At 39.4% G+C, this 13,693-nt stretch overlaps 1 long non-coding RNA gene across 1 annotated transcript in view; it reads right to left on the bottom strand.

The window, feature by feature from the left end:
* Nucleotides 1-845: 845 nt before the first annotated feature.
* The window catches only part of LOC147576601 (uncharacterized), a 40,260-nt gene continuing 27,412 nt past the window's right edge, over nucleotides 846-13,693 (bottom strand). Inside the window, exons 4-5 of the long non-coding RNA XR_015241430.1 lie at nucleotides 2,735-2,826; nucleotides 846-1,776 (exon numbers count right to left, since the gene is read on the bottom strand). This is a non-coding gene — a long non-coding RNA (uncharacterized LOC147576601). The remainder of the gene's footprint in view (nucleotides 1,777-2,734; nucleotides 2,827-13,693) is intronic.

Below are 13,693 nucleotides of genomic sequence, written 5' to 3' on the forward strand. Positions count from 1 at the left end.
GGCAAAAAAAAAAAAAGCTGTTTATTGTACAGCTTCATGGCAAATTTCAAGTTAGGACCTGGGAGGGCAGTACAGGTTAGTAGTTAAGTGTATATGCCATGGCATCAGTGCACCTGGTTTAAAATCCCGGCTCTGCCACCAGCTAGCTGAGGGACTTTCAGCAAGTTCCTTAAACTTTCTATTCCTTGGTTTTTCCATCTGTAAAGCATGAATGATAATAATGACCTATGGTGGAGGTTTTGTTGTGGGGTTAAGTGAGACGATCCAAATAAACCACTTAGTGGAGCATCTGGGTGGCCCGGTCGGTTGAGTGTCGGACTCTGGCTCAAGTCATAGTCTCATGGTTCATGAGTTTGAGCCTCACATCAGCGCAGAGCCAGCTTCAGATCCTCTGTCACCGTCTCTCTGCCCCTCCCCTTCTTATTCTCATTCTCTCTCTCTCAAATAAACAGTAAAAAAAAAAAAAAAAAAAAAAAAGCACTTAGTATGTAGCATGTAGCAAGCACTGAATAAACGTCTTATTACAAGGAAGAACTTTGTAAACTTTGTCAAAAAAAAAAAAAAAAGAATCTAAGTACTATGACCGTGACTTGCAATTCTGACTATACGGAAACATCTCTTGAAGCTTCAGAAAAATGAATATGTCTGGGCCTTGCCCTACACCTACTGAATCAAGATCTATAGTTGTTTTTTTGTAATGTTTATTTTTGCGAGAGAGATAGAGCGAGACAGAGCATGAGCAGGGGAGGGGCAGAGAGAGAGGGAGACACAGAATCCAAAGCAGGCTCCAGGCTCTGAACTGTTAGCACAGAGCCCAATGCAGGGCTCAATTTACCCTGGCAGGACATGTTATCAGGATCCATTTCCTAATAATATCCATAAGGAGAACAAACACAGTCTTTAAGGAGACGATATAAGTGACCTGAAGCATCCTGAGCTTAACCTCTCCTTTTAAAAAGGTGTATGCTTATTATATGTCAAGTACCATTAATCACTTTATATGTATTGATTCATTCAATACCCACAACATCCTTATGAAGTAGGAATTTTTGTTTTTACAGATAAGGAAACTGAGGCACAGAGAGGTTAAGCAGCTCACCAAAAGTCACCCAGCTAAAAAGTGGCAGGGAGGACCAGTATTGGAAGGGCAGTCTTCTGGCTTGAACAACTATATCAAACGGATTCTCTCAAAGTTATAGTGTCTCTCACACATGTAACCTCTCTAAACCTCATTTACCCTATCTGTAAAGTGTAACATTACTTCATAGGGGACTTATGAAAATGAAGGGAGAGATTATATGTAGAGTACTTAGCAATGTATTTAGAATTTACTAAGCACCAAATGGAAGTCAGCCATTATTACTCATAATTTTAATATACTATCACTAATTATTCAGTTACATGGAAATATAATGCAGGTTCCAGCTTAAGTCTAAGAATCTTAAGGGTCTGAGCCTATTTTCCTGCTGCTGAAGCAGGACACCTGATTCAAGGCAACGTGGGACCTGTTACTTGCATTAACTTCTGAACCTCTGTTCCTTTCCGGCACTCGCGTGTAAGGGTCCTTCGGTGCGCAGGAGGACTTGAAGAGGTACAAGGCCCATTTTGTTAGCAGCAACACAACAAGCTCTGTTCTTCAGTGCCTTCACTGAGGGACAAGCAGTGCTGCTCTGAGCGCCCCTTTAAGTAAAGGGAAAATGAATGGAGAGCAGGTGCGTCTTCTTCCAAAGAGAACTTCCCTCAGCTTTAACCTCTCAAGGAATTCAGATTGTTGGCCTGAGAAAAAGGGACAGAAAGAGAGAGAGAGGCCAATGAGAACAGTCTTGCCAGACAACACACATGACACACACTTCTTATAAATGCCTTTTATAGGCTGTGTGAGTCTCTAGGAAGAGGAGCTGAAGCAAAGTCAAGTTGATAAGGTTGATCACAGCCTAGTGGGACTGGCAAAACCCAGGTCACATATTTTACAATTACTGGCACAGGCACTGGTAGAGTAGCGTGCTGAGAAAGAAAACAAAAGTGTGATCTGTAAGGCTGTGTGTGCACGATGCAGAAGACAAACCCACGTTCAGTTTCATGCCTCCTCAGCTCCAGCTGGCATCAGCGGCCTCAATTAGTTTCTACCACAAAGCACCAGGGGGCGCCACAGAAGGCAGAAACTTTTGTTCAGAGACCACCCCCCCCCCCACAACCCTCAGTGTTAGAAAATGCTCTCTGATCTTTATGTATGTATAAGGATGCTTATTATTAGTTCTTTTGATTTTTTTTAAAAAAATGAACGACTGTGTGCCTAAGTTCACTGGCTAATACTTTTGGGCGAGGTGTGTAGCTCACAAATGAAAAAGCTAAAATAAGTAAGCAGTGTTGGAGAATGCAGAAGTAAAGGAGATTGCAGGTGATGAGTTAATTCATTTGTCAAACGTCTGTTAGCTGCTTTCTGTATGCCTGCCGGTTGGATGCTGTCAGTACCGCAATAAGTGAACACATGATTTCCCACTGAACCCATTAGTAATTCACAAGTCAAAATTTTCATAATGCTATTTGGAACCCTCCTTATCCCCTTCATCTATTCATCATTAAATGTCTTCACAGGAAGTGTATGGAAGGGATAAGCACAAAGCCCTTGGAGTAAGACAGCTGGGTTCTATTCCTAGTTCTGCCACTTTCCAGCTATTAACCTCTCTGGGCCCTCCTTTCGTCACTTGTGAACTGGGGTGGTTACAGTACCTACCTCATTGGGTGTTGTGCTTGGAACTGTGTCATGTTTAAGAGCTCAGTGTCTATTCATTCACATTCAGATATTACCCATCCTTGGGAGTCCAGCTGAAATCACAGATGGAGAGATTAGGTCCTAAGGCATTTTTTGATATAATTATGCAAGCAAATAAATTCCCTTTTGTTTCAATCAAGTAAGTGGGTCAACTGAAAGAATCCTGACTGATACGGCAGCTATATCTATTAATTTTTAATTTTTAAGTGTTTATTTACTTTTGAGAGAAAGAGAAAGAGAGAGACAGAGCATGATCAGGGGAAGGGCAAAGGGAGAAGGAGACATAGAATCCAAAGCAGGCTCCAGGCTCTGAGCTGTCAGCACAGAGCCCAACGCGGGGCTCGAACTCACAGACCGCGAGAACATGACCTGGACTGAAGTCGGACACTTAACCAACTGAGCCACCCAGGCCCCCCTATATTTATTAATTTTTAAACTTGTGTCAGTTTCTGTGCAAAATGCTCTACATATCTTTTAATTCTCATCAGAGCTCTATGAGGTAGAGATGAGATAGGTAGAGAGATATTATTCTCATTTTACAGATGAAACTGAGAGTAAAAACCATTAAGTAGCCTATGTAAGGTCATGTAACTAATAAATGGAAGAATCAAAATCTGAATCCATTTCTAGTCCTACTGTTATTACAAAATTGATATTCCCAGAAATGACAAAAAATATGTGCTGGTGCAACATGTTTAGAAAGCATGACTTCAGTCATTTGAGGCTGCATGTAACAGGCACATTTCCACATCACTAGAACGTTTACTGACTTTTCCTTTCCCTGAGTATGGGTCAAGGTCACTTTCAGAGCCCCCAGATTTATCCCTCTACCTACTATGCTCTCCTATTTAGTAACTGCCTTACTAGAATGAACAGTCTATGAAGGCAGGACTTTGTGTTGCTCGCTGTTGTATCCCCAACATCTAGGATGATGCCTGACACAATATAGGTACTAAATAAATGTTTTCTGAATGAATGAATGAATGAGCAAATGTGGGTTAGCTTTCCTTGACCACATTGGACAACTTGGAGACTAGATTATTTGAAAACATTACACATTTGACAACATTGGTCAAAAATCCCTTTTTGTTTATTTCTTCTATATTGTCACATTGTAGGAGCTAAACATGCATGCACAAGCACACACACACACACACACACACACACACACACACACACAATGACTCATAGATATTTCAACTCTATCCTTAAAAGGAAATCCTTTCCTGCAGATTCCACAGCAGGATCCTGCGAGTTCCTGGTTAGTACATTGGAACTGAATGTGAGTGTTCCTAAACTCTGTTCTAGGTTCCATTGGCCCCAGTACAGAGCCTAAAAGATCTGGGGTCTCATCCTAGCCTTGCTAAGGCTGATCCTTTAGCTTCACTGAACCTCAGTTTCCTCAGGGGTAAAATAGGAATGATCTCTCAGCTTTTTGTGAGGATCAAACTGTATGGTTATGAAAAGGCTGAAAAACCAAGCAAGATATATAAAGGAAGACATAAATTTAATATATACCATTGCTGGGTAAAAGAAGTTTAAAAAAAATCTCCTTTTGATGACTGAATTCCTTATAGTGATTGACTTGTGAAGGTAGCATAGGATTTGGCCAAATGCAAATTGGAAGTAATTTAGACAAATCTGATTTGGAAGAAAGCAATTAGGTTGAAATGAATTGAGTCATAGGACAATTTGGCCAAAATAATAGTTTGGTGAGAAGACTTATTTTTCTCAGTTATTGGTTTTACAAAAATTGGTTGTTTTGGTTTACTTTGGGGAAAGAGGTTTTTTGTTTTTTGGGTTTTTTTTTTTTAACATCTTTTAGCATTTTTGTCATTTTGAAGAATTTCTGTTTCTTTTCTTTTTCTATTAGGTCATTTTAAGTACTCCTTTGAGTTGGGTTTTTCATCAGTTTGGTCATTTGTTAAATGTGTTTCCTCTCAGGAGATCTGTTTAGCATTGATTAATTATTTATAACCGGGAATTCATAATTGAGTAATTATAAAAATGAATTGTCAGAACATAGTCAACTTCTTAGCTCAATCAATATTGCAGTTTCCCTTTCAAACATCTGAGCTCTGAGAAACTGGCTATTTTTGGGTCTTTTTACCACTTTTATGCAATTTACTGTTAAGAGAGAGCAATGAAGGGGAGAAAATCTTGAGTGCAGGGGAGGAAGCATTCAGGATTTCAGTGTGGACAAAGACACCATTATCTGCTAAGAGCCTTCTAAAACCTCAATTTAAATTTAAAACTAGAGGGCAAACTCAACGGTTGAAGTGCAAAAGGAAAGATTAGGTGGGAGGGAGGCAGAGAGAGGTATTTACTTGTCTTGATGTTGTAAATGCAGACAAAAACACAAGAGGGCAGTGCAGTGCTAAATATCTCAGAGCTGACTGCAAAGACTTATAGACAAACAGGCCATTAGGAAAGAAAAAAGTCAAACTCCTAGAAATAGAGAGTGGGGTGGTGTTTGTCAGGGGCTGGGAAGTGGGGGAAGTAGGGAAAGTTGATAAAAGGGTACACACTTTCTGTAAAATGGATGCCTTGGGACACAGGATTCTTGGGAGGATTAAATAAATGCATGAGAAGCGCTTGGGACAATATAGCAGCAGCATGACTGATTATTATTATCGCCAAATTTTATTTTCACAACACTTACCATTTCTGAACAAAACAAGTAATACACAATCTGATTACAACAGCAGACAGTTCATTTTCATCCTCATCCTGGGTGAAAAGTGTAATTATGTTAGGCCTGCCACATTCATTTTCAGGCTGAAAAACCATGTAATGACTATGGAGATCAGTATAACTCATTTGAATATAGAAATTAGAGTTCTTGCAGAGACACAGCCGATGAAAAGGTCCTATTATATATTAAAATGTTGTTATAGAGAGGTTTATGAGGGGCACCTGGTTGGCTCAGTCGGTAGAACATGTGACTCTTAATTTCAGGGTCGTGAGTTTGAGCCCCATGGTGCGTGTTGAGATTACTTAAAAATAAAATCTTAAAAACACCACCACCACCACCACCAACAAAGAAAGGTTTCTGAGTAGAGCCAAGCAAGCCAAGAATTCATAATCCCATTTTTCTTGTCAAATCCCAATATCTGATTTAGTAACAGTAGTAACGATAATGTTAGTGCTTATTTTTCCAAGCCTTCGTTGGTAAAAAGAATTCACCTGGGCATGCAACAGCCATCCTGCCATGATGTCAATCACAATAAATTACTGAGCTATGGATAAATCACTCAGCAAAAAAATGTTGGTTGGTGAGAGTTTTAGGAAAGGAGCATCAATGACCAGGAGTCACTGAAGCTCCCTTGTCCCCTGGCGATTATTGCATGAGAGTCTAACATTTAATAGCAGTAAATATTCTGCAGGTTCAGAGAGATTTCTACTATCATTACTGGCCTGGACAAATTCAGGCTGAATCAAGAATTCGTTCGGGAATTAAAAAGTGGAAAGGCTTAAGTTTATTTTCAAATTTGTACATAAACAAAAGGAAGAGTGCAAAGTTAGCTGCTAGTATTTTGGGGTTTTGTTGTTGTTGATGATGATCTGAAATACTCTCCCTATAAGCATTTTAAAAATCTTACTTTTTATTAAAATGTAGCATCCTGCATTATATCCTTTTTGGTACAAATCCAACTACATGTAAATGAATGAAATGAAATGCAAACATAGGAATTAAGTTTTAAGATAAACATGTGCTTGTTGTGTTAAAATAATTTTACATGCTTATGAAGATAAAACACCCAAAACTCAAGCATTTATTTGAAGATGACATAATTTGGGCAATGTTCTTGCTTTGCTAATATAACAAAACACAATCTCCCCACATCTATGTTAGATTGGAGATGATTCACCACCCTCCCCTGTAACTTAAAAGCATCAGCTTTAATTAGCTCTCCTTATTACAAAATCATCATTCAGTTTTCCAATAGTGTACAAAAATGGATATCAAAAGCAGTATCTTAAATTTATTGTGCTTTTGTAATGAAATGCACACTGCAACTATCTGAGTTGCAAGGACTATGTAGATAGGACTATACAACACAAAGCAAAAATATGTTCTTTGTAGGAAAACTAGTGATTTAAGTCAAACCTAGTCTAATTCTAAGAGAGTGATGCTTATAAACTTGGATAACTATGATTAGTGTCCACATTGACTTGATCTGTCAACCAAATTCTTCAATTTAAAGCTGGATAGCCCTTTCCCTGAGAACTGCATGGAGGAGGGCGCCTGGGTGGCGCAGTCGGTTAAGCGTCCGACTTCAGCCAGGTCACGATCTCGCGGTCCGTGAGTTCGAGCCCCGCGTCAGGCTCTGGGCTGATGGCTCGGAGCCTGGAGCCTGTTTCCGATTCTGTGTCTCGCTCTCTCTCTCTGCCCCTCCCCCGTTCATGCTCTGTCTCTCTCTGTCCCAAAAAAATAAATAAACGTTGAAAAAAAATTTTTTTAAAAAAAGAACTGCATGGAGGAGATCACATACTTCCGACAGGGCCAACATGAATTCATTTGGTTGGTATTACTCTTTCCTGGGATAAGATGGACTGCCAGAGAACATTAGTTCATTCTGCGGTCATGGTTCAAAAGTGAACCTAATTGTTAGCAAAACATGCTAACTGCCAGAAACAGATGCTTTAATATGGGTAAGTCATTCCTGACAATGTAATCAAAGCTCTTGGAATGAAGATGTACCCTTGAACTATGGATTCCAGAATTCCAGAATTTAAGAGTTGGAGGAATTTTTAAGCCATTTAGTTCTTCCTGCAGCCTCTTTTGGATTAAGGTGGAGAGTTTTCTGACTTTGTAAAACTCCCCAAGATTCTATTCCTATCTTACTAATTGATTCTATGTGCTTACTAACACAAATGTTTAAGTCCTTCCCTGGAGTCCAGAGTGAATCTGGTATGCATGTAGAAAGCACACTGAACTTGGAATCAAAAGATCTGGACTTGACATTTTTTTTTTTTTAATTTAATTTAATTTAATTTAATTTTATTTTATTTTATTGTATCTTATTAATGTTTATTTATTTTTGAGAGAGAGAGAAACAGAGCTTGAGCAGGGGAGGGGCACAGGGAGAGGGAGACACAGAATCTGAAGCAGCCTCCAGGCTCTGAGCTGTCAGCACAGAGCTCGACGCGGGGCTTGAACTCATGAATTGTGAGATCATGACCTGAGCCTAAGTCAGACGCTTAACCAACTGAGTCACTCAGGTGCACTGACACTTTCTATTTGATCTTCAGCAAATCCTTTATCCTTTCTGGAGTTCAGTTTCCTCATCTGTAAAGTAAAGCTAATAATCCTTACCTATCTCAAAGGAGGTTGTGGGAATCAAATGGGCTAAGGTATGTGACAACACACAGTAATTATAAAACTGCAGACATTTAGGAAGTTTATAAATAAGTAAAGATTTAGGGTTTATATCTTAAATAATTATGCTACTCGGAATTTTGGTTATGATTGTTCTCAAGCTACACTAGACATACCACTCACTCAGGGATCTGACACTTAGACTTAAATTTTATAGGGGCGCCTGGGTGGCGCAGTCGGTTAAGCGTCCGACTTCAGCCAGGTCACGATCTCGCGGTCCGTGAGTTCGAGCCCCGCGTCAGGATCTGGGTTGATGGCTCAGAGCCTGGAGCCTGTTTCCGATTCTGTGTCTCCCTCTCTCTCTCTGCCCCTCCCCCGTTCATGCTCTGTGTCTCTCTGTCCCAAAAATAAATAAACGTTGAAAAAAAAAATAAAAAATTTTATAAAAGTTCCACATCCATCCACCGCTCTTAGACTCTTTTTAAGCAGTCTATGAACTGTAAGAATTACACAAATTAAGCTGTTACCAAAATGACTACTACTATTATACGAAGAGCCAGTGAGCCACCTGTTTAAGAAAAGCCTGAGGCTAGATTGTCTAATAAGGTCTGGGTTGAGGGATTTCTTCTTGGAACCTATAAAGCATATCCTTTATGAATAAATGTAGCTTCCAAGGAATTTGACCATCCAGAGAATCACACAGCCCTAACATGCTAGTCAGCATCCCCAAAGTCAAAGGCCCATATTGACAAGCAAAGTAGCAGGGAAAATATCTGCCATTTGCATTGTGCTTTCCAGTTTTCTATGCTCTTCCATATGCTACAAATCAAATGTGTATATGACTCTCATTATGGGAACACTCCCAGTAATTTGAGAAGTGGCAACAAAAGTAAGGAAGGAAATAGCATGAGTTAAACCACTTAAATATCTTGAAGCCAAACTGGAATATAGATTAAATACACAGATGTATACTAAGTTGAGCTATGACACTAATATCAATCAAAATATAAAGCTGTGCCATTTATACAGTGGAGTGAGGATTTGTACCCACTCAGCATTTATTTTCTCCCCTCCCCCCCCCCAATTTCCTAACTTTCCTTTGGGAAAACATTACTCATTTTCTAGCATCTATGTACTTTTGGTAGTATTGACCTCATCTTTTGGTCTTAGGGTTGGCCCTGATTGCTCCGGGGCAATCTGAATAATCCTGACCTCTGTCATTATTCAGGATTAGTCCGCTCCCAAGAAAACCTAAAAGTTTTGTTTGAAGGATATAGGAAGCATCTTTTCCTCCCAGGATGTGAATGAGAAAGTCCATAGCCCAGCATACCGCTGGGAGCCATTGTAAAACTAAGAATGAAGCCAACCCAGTGATAAATACTCAGAAGAGCAGAGCAGAGAAGCATAGAGAAAAGAGGTGGAGCCCAATCCATCTCAGGGTTTTTCAGTTATGAAAGCCAATACCTTCTCTCTGTATTTAAGCTACTTTGAAATTGATTTTCTGTCCTTGCCACACAAATCATCCTAAATGATATATTTAATAAAGTACTTTCTCATTCTATATTCTATGGCTGGACCCTCACAATGACTTGGTAGAGTGGGTCTTAGTGTCATCTCCCTTTTACAGAAGAGGAAAGAAGTCTCAGGTTTGTGAACTGCCTAAGGTCTGTCCATACCATGTAAGTGTTAGAGCCGGAAATGGAATCAGGTGTTCTAGTCTAAAATAATTGCTTTTGAGTCGAACACGTCATGTTGAAATGCCAACCTCTGGGCAGATTTTTGAACTTTTATGACTTAGGCAACATACAAGATTTTGTAATTATTAATATTACTAAAATGGGGTAGGCACATATTATACAATCTAAAATCCCTATCTTTGGTCCTCGGGAGGGTTTGGATTCCTTAATTTTTAAATCTTTTTTGCCATATGGATCCTAATCTGTGGTCTGAGTATGCTGGAATTTTTCTTGAGTGTCATGCAGTTCTTGCTCTGCACTGTAAAACAAAGAAGAAATATTGGTCTTAAATTATATGAAAGTTGGGTTATAAACATCTCATGGTTAGTGCTACTAGCACTGATGCTAAAAGCATCCCGTAGAATCTTCAAATTGCTGTCAGCCTCAAAGCATTATTCTTTGAAGACAAAGTGGGACCTTCTATTAACCTGCTGTTAGTTTTTCAGCATTTCACTCAAAGGCCCACTCTCCAATGTCATGGATGTAGAGTCTCATTATAAAAGAAAGGCTCAATTGATATTCATTCATTCATTCATTCATTCATTCAGCAAACATTTACTGAGGACAAACTATGTGTCAGAAACTACTGGAACTCAGTTACACATTTGAATAAACCAGTTTATTCTACCCCTGGGTTTACCTGTCCTTTTAATTCAGTTAACCAATAACTAGCAATTTTCTAGGTTGAGCATCTTCTAGGGAATGTGAGGGATTCAAGATGTGGTCTTTGAGAAACTCACAATAGAGTTGGAGAAAAAAAAAGAAAAACATTGAAACATAAAACTATATAAGAACAACTAAATTATATGTAACACTGAATCTGTTTCCAATTGGTAGCCACCTAATGAATATCAGAGTGGGCCCAGTTTTTAGAAAAGACTTCAGGAAGATAATGGAACACAAAATGAGTATGAGTAGGGGCAAAAATCCTATTTTCCTTAATAGAGGGTCCCTAAGCCTCTAGAAGACCTATCTCCATGGATCTAGCTCCAAATTATGCTTGATGTAAGCAAAGATTCCAGATTTTTAAAAAAGCTGTTTTCATCATCTGATAATAGGACTAAAACTAAAACTGTCTTCATGGGTGGTTGTGATTAACCAATCATAGGTATGAGATGAAAGTGTTTTCATATCAGTTAGGATGCTTTCAGTTGTAAGTAACAGAAAACCAATTTTAGTGTTGGCTTAAATAATACAAGGAATGTATTATTTTAACTCCATAGATGGATTGAGCTTTAGGCACAGCTTGATTAGGGCTCTACCTTTCTTTCTGAATTTCTCTGATTTCTCCTTCTTTCTGTAATGGTTTCATCTTCAGACGGGCTTTCCACGTTTTTCAGAGTATGATCCCGAGGTCACCCTCATCAAAATCTCCTATTGAGGTAGAATCTGGGGATGTAGGGTGGGGAGGGAGTATCCATGAAGTTTATGTCTTAACAATATTTCAGGTAACTCTTAAGCATACTAAAGACTGGGAACCATTGGATAGCCCTGAAAGAGCAAGCCTGGAAGAACATAGTCCATTCCAAATTTCCTGTCACAACCTTTAATGACTATAAGGCTGTAAGCTAACTACTTGGTAAAGCACAAGTCCATTTATTCTTATTCCAAAGGTACTCAGAGAGAAAGAGGTCTGAGACTCATGTTTATACATGATACTCTATAAACAAGAGCTCAGGTCTCTTGCCTGTCCCTTCGAACATTTAATACATACACCACTTTCTTCACATGGGAATCTATAGAGGAAGAGGCAGATGGAAAGTGAACTTACAGAGAATATCATTAAAATTTTTTTATTGCAACAATGAAAACAGACTCTGGCCACATTAGGGAAAAAAGAAGTCCATTAAGTAGACACTAGGTACTCACAGAATTGACAGGAGGCTGAGGGACCAGGCTTGGAGACAATGAAGAAAGCATGAGATACCTGGAAGGTTAAGCATCGGGATCGGACACACCAACAGTCAAGCCAAAGTCTGTGAAATCTAGCACTTTGGACTTCTGGGGTAGGAACTAGATACTACCTCCTACCAAGACTACACCAAAAAGAGAAGTATCCAGAAAGGAAATAAGAAGTGGGACTACCTACAATTCAATAGCAAAAAAACCCCAAGTAACCTGATTAATACATGGGTAAAGGACTTGGATAGACATTTCTCCAAAGACAATATATGAAATGGCCACTGATGCATGAATATGTGCTCAACATCACTAACGTCAGGCAAATGCAAATCAAAACCACAATGACGTATCACCTCATAACATTTAGGAGAGCTATTATTAAAAAAACAAAAAAGATAAGCATGGGCGAGGATGTGAAGAAATTGGAACCCTTGTACAATGTTGGTGGGAATGCAAAATGGTGCAACTTCTAAGGAAAACAGTATAGAGATTCCTCAAATGATTAAAAATTAAATTACCATATTATCTAGCAATTCTACTTCTGGGTATATATACAAAAGAATTGCAATCAGCAAATGAATGGATAAAAAAATGTGGCATATACACACAATGAAATACTCTTCTGCCTTAAAAAAGAAGGAAATCCTACCGCTTGCAATAATATGGATTAACCTGGAAGACATCACTGGAGGTGAAATAAGCCAATCTCAGAAAGACAAATACCTAGGATTCCACTTACATGAACAGTCAGACTTATAAAAACGGAGTAGAATGGTGGTTGCCAGGAGCTATACAAGATGAATAAGTTCTAAAGTTCTGCTGTACGACATCGTGCCTATAGTTAGCCTGGTATTGTGCGCTTGAAGATTTATTAAATGGGTGCATCTCGCATTAAGCATTCTTACCAGGATGGACACAAAAGAAAAAAGGAGGACACAAAAAACCTTTTGAAGGTGAAGGTTACGTTTATTACCTTCATTGTGGTGTTAGTTCCATCACATATGTCTACACTCATCAAATTGTATATGTTAAATACGTGCAGTTTTTGTGTATGAATTCTATCTCAATAAAGGCATTTTTAAAACGTAGTGGGATTAATGGCTGGGCAGCCAAATAGTGGCAATTGCCCAGTACAGGGGCTTCTACACTAAAGCATTTTCCAAAGACAACTGAGCATGCCATCTGAAAAAGCCACCTACCCCACCACCCGGGGACTGAAAGGTAGCATGATATGGGCAGCCAGACAGCACCACTGATGAGTACCAAGAAGAGACCTAACGAAGTTCCAAATTCTCATTTGTCTCACTTGTGTGACATGCAGGGTGTCGGAGGAATGGCTCAGGAAAGGTCCGATGGGTAGGGCTGTTTTCCCCTTCCCTGTGGTATTTATTTCTGGGATTCACATTTACTTCCAGTGAGACTAAAATTCAGAACTCGGGAGTTTTCATAGAACCCTAACAGCTCCAATCTGTAAAAATTGTTAGATCAAACAGCACGTTGGTTTGAGAATGCTTTTGCTTTGGACACCCTTCTTCAAAGCCTGGTATGCAAAGTAGATAAAAGTACACTGCTGTGATTAAAGCCGGGTGCAGCCCTGAGCCACCTGTGTAGCTTCCCCTACTTCATCCACATCCTCCCTGCCCCAGCCCGACAAGCCCCTCCAGGTACCTGTGCAACACTGCGTCATCTATTGCTGCAATAAAGCTGCATCATAAACCATTCCCCAAACTCAATGATTTGTAACAGAGGGCATTTATTTGATCTCTTATGGTTCTGCGGAATGCATGGGGTCTTGCGTGGATTAGGCAAAGAAAGCGTTACTGTTTAGGGCTTAACAGAATGCAAGCAGACCCTGCCACCTTAGTATATATTGTAAATCCTTCCATTGATGACACCCTCCTTTGGGGTCCTCTTCCTCCACTCCTGTTTCAATCAAATTCTACAAATTTATACATTGTC

Source organism: Puma concolor, chromosome D1 (genome assembly GCF_028749965.1).
Source record: "Puma concolor isolate L17-30 chromosome D1, mPumCon1.1.hap2, whole genome shotgun sequence".
In the NCBI taxonomy this organism is placed as follows: domain Eukaryota; kingdom Metazoa; phylum Chordata; class Mammalia; order Carnivora; family Felidae; genus Puma; species Puma concolor.